The sequence below is a fragment of the Acinonyx jubatus genome, chromosome E1 (assembly GCF_027475565.1).
Source record: "Acinonyx jubatus isolate Ajub_Pintada_27869175 chromosome E1, VMU_Ajub_asm_v1.0, whole genome shotgun sequence".
NCBI classification, from domain to species: domain Eukaryota; kingdom Metazoa; phylum Chordata; class Mammalia; order Carnivora; family Felidae; genus Acinonyx; species Acinonyx jubatus.
In genome coordinates, this window is record NC_069397.1 from 56,123,445 (window position 1) to 56,126,379 (window position 2,935).

At 54.0% G+C, this 2,935-nt stretch overlaps 1 long non-coding RNA gene across 1 annotated transcript; it reads right to left on the reverse strand.

Moving 5' to 3' along the window:
* Positions 1 to 484: 484 nt before the first annotated feature.
* On the reverse strand, positions 485 to 2,018 carry LOC106981905 (uncharacterized). Its single transcript, XR_001431283.3, has 4 exons — positions 1,914 to 2,018; positions 1,538 to 1,743; positions 1,266 to 1,392; positions 485 to 742 (listed from the first exon to the last, which is right to left on the reverse strand). It is a non-coding gene; the product is annotated as an uncharacterized LOC106981905 (long non-coding RNA).
* Between the last annotated feature and the right edge of the window lie 917 nt (positions 2,019 to 2,935).

A 2,935-nucleotide genomic window follows, 5' to 3' on the forward strand; every position in this document is an offset into this window, starting at 1 on the left:
GGAGGGGGCCCCTTTATCGCGGGGTTTCCTCTTCGGGGGGTGAAAACGTTTGGGACCTAGGCAGGGGTGATGGTGGCGCAACATCATGAGCGTACTAAATACCACTGCAAGGTATTTTAAATCGTCAACATGGTAATTTTGCGTAATGTGTCTTCTACCGCAATAAAAAAAAAAAAAAAAATAGCCACCCACCCCGGAAGAAGGGAGAGGTGGCAGTGAGATTATAAACATTTACTGCACGTAATTCAGAATGAGAAACCGTGATTCTTTTTCACACCCGGAACGGAGCCCGGGGACAAACCCAAACCAATAATAATAAAATTATAAGACCTAACAGCTGTGGGAATAAAATCGTCTCTTTGGCTCACCTGTGGATAATCGAGAGTTAACTCTTAATAAAATAAAATGCAGGAGCAGTGGGAATGAAGATTATCTCCTTAGCCAACTGCCAGAGACCATATTCATAAAATAATGAATCATAAAATTATTTCCTTCATTTTATTGTACAAGACGTAATTGTAGCTGGGCTGTTCCCCAACTTCCAGGGGAAGGTTATTGTCAATCAAAATGAAAAGTGTCATAATTTAAGTCTGTCCCAGCCTGACGGGAAGGTCCATATGGGTCTCTAAGCGAGGCGCATGGTGGCAGGCACGTGGAGCCGTGATTGACATAGTCACCGGCAGACCAGCTTCCTCCTGGACCTTCGGGGACCACGTGGACCGGACGGTCACTTGAACGAGTCCTGGAAAAAGATGAAAGAAAGGAGCGGCGTCCCCACCCAGCGAACCTTGAGGGGAGAGATTACAGTGACAGAACATGGGAAAATAATTGATTTCCCCTTTTCTCCCCTGCGGCTGCCTAAAGCTGGAACCTTTGGAGCAAATAATACAGCCTGGAAGTCTGGGGGTCAGTTGCATCCGGTTTTGCCATCGCTGCATTGCTGTGGTTGCGTTTTGTTTCTTGTTTTGGTTTTTTTGTTTGTTTGTTTCGTCTGATATCGGGAAGTTTGTTTGGTTTTGCAAGGATGCTTACAGGGGACCAGGCATTAAAGGGGGAACCTATACTCAGCTGGGGCTCGAGGATGGCAATGCGACTTCAGCCAGAGGCAACCCCGGGCGGGAGAGATCCTCGAAGCAGGACGTCCCCGGTACGTCCGGTGTCCCGTGTTGCAGACAGAGCCTCCCCGGAGACTCCCCCAGACATCCCCGTGCAAGACGGGGCAACCCTCCTTCGCCCCTTCCTGGATCCCTCGTGTGGAGGCTTACTCTTCTCAGAACGAACAGAACCGGTCCGGCAAGGCACGCACAAGCAAGCAGCCTGTCTCGTCCCCACTCCCTCCGGGTCCCGGGAGGCCGGCCGAGTTTCTCCCGGGAAATCAGAATATTGGGGAGGCTGCGGGAATTTCCGAGGACAACAGCAGAAGGTTGCAGACAGCGCATGCCCACCACCCACACCCTCACACACACACACACACACACACACACGCACGCACGCACACTCTCTCCAGCCCTCTCTACTCTCGGGAGCCCCCACACACCTCATTGGCATCCAGTCCCATTAACTGATTGCTTCTCCCGCTGTAATATTCTGGGCTGTTTCAGCAAACCTCCTTCTTTTGTTTCTGCTTCCCCGCTGTCCTTTGGAGAGAGGCCGGTGTTGATTAATATTAACGCTCTGCCCGAACCTCTTTCCTCTTCTCGGCAGAGGCATGGATCAATTGGCATAAAGCAAGGATGGGCATCACTATGGAGGGTGGAAGGAGCAGATGCTGGGGTCTTTGGGTGGCCGAGATTTGACATCTTTTTTCTCCCCCGAACCTCCTGGTTCGCCTGCCCAGACCGGGCTTCGAGCGAGCGGCTGGAGGGGCTTTGCTGCTAGGATGCACTGCTCTGTGCCCAAAGCCGCCGAATTACCTCTGAAACAATATGATGATCAGCTGGGCAGGGCAGGGGCGCCAGCCTGGGGTGGCGGCAGGCCCCGGGGGTCCCCTGCCTGCTCTCCCTCCCCTCCCCCTCCACTCCTCCCCTCTCTCCTCCCTCCGCCCCACCCCTCCTTTCCTCTCCCCAGAGCTGCTGTAACTGACATTTTCCATGTGACAGGTTCTGTTTTCTCTGCCTCCGGTTGCCAAGGAAACAAGCGCAGAGCACCGCAGCCAGGGAGCCGTTAGCGGCCTTTTTAAGGGGCCCTGGACATAAACAGCGCTTCCCATCAAGGGAGCCGGGCACAGAGGTTTAAAAACACAAAACAATACAGAAGAGGGGGCTAAAGTAGAAAAAAAGAAGTCGGGGGGCAGGGTTCCTCCCCCCCCAACCACCACCGGGTTAATGGGAGAGCGAAGGATGGAAGACAGATCCCAGAGAGACGTACACTCTTCTGGACAAAACCAGCCACCTTCCCGAAAGGTCTGCTGCTCTCCTTGATGTGCAGAAACGCAGACACCTGGCCCCCAGCCCTGACGTCTTCACTGAGACCAGAAACCTACTCAGGACTGTGGCTCCAATGAGCTGTGGGGGCGGGGGTGGAAATCCTTGGGCTGAAAAGATGCTTTTCTGCAGGCAAGAGGGGCCATGCAGACCTAGCCTCGGAGGAAGGTTAGGGGTTCTTGCTTCTCAGGGCACCCTTGCTTCTGCATAACTGGAGGTAGAGGGGCAGGCGTTTGGGAGAAAATGGCCAAAGAGCAAGGGGGCAGAGGGGAGGGCGCCCCCTCTATCAGGAAGCCAGCTGGGATTGAGCAAGACAGAGACACCTTCTCAAAGCAGCCACTTCCCCAGCCTCATTGTTTGTACACACGCGTGTGCGTGCGTGAGCCTAACCATGGAGGTTCATGTGAGCGAGTCTCGGTGGACCCAGCCCTCTGCAGGCTTGGGGAGAAGACTGTTTATCTGCAGACCGCCCAAGGCAGCACCCTCTGGTTTCCCTCCAGTGTCTCCTTGCC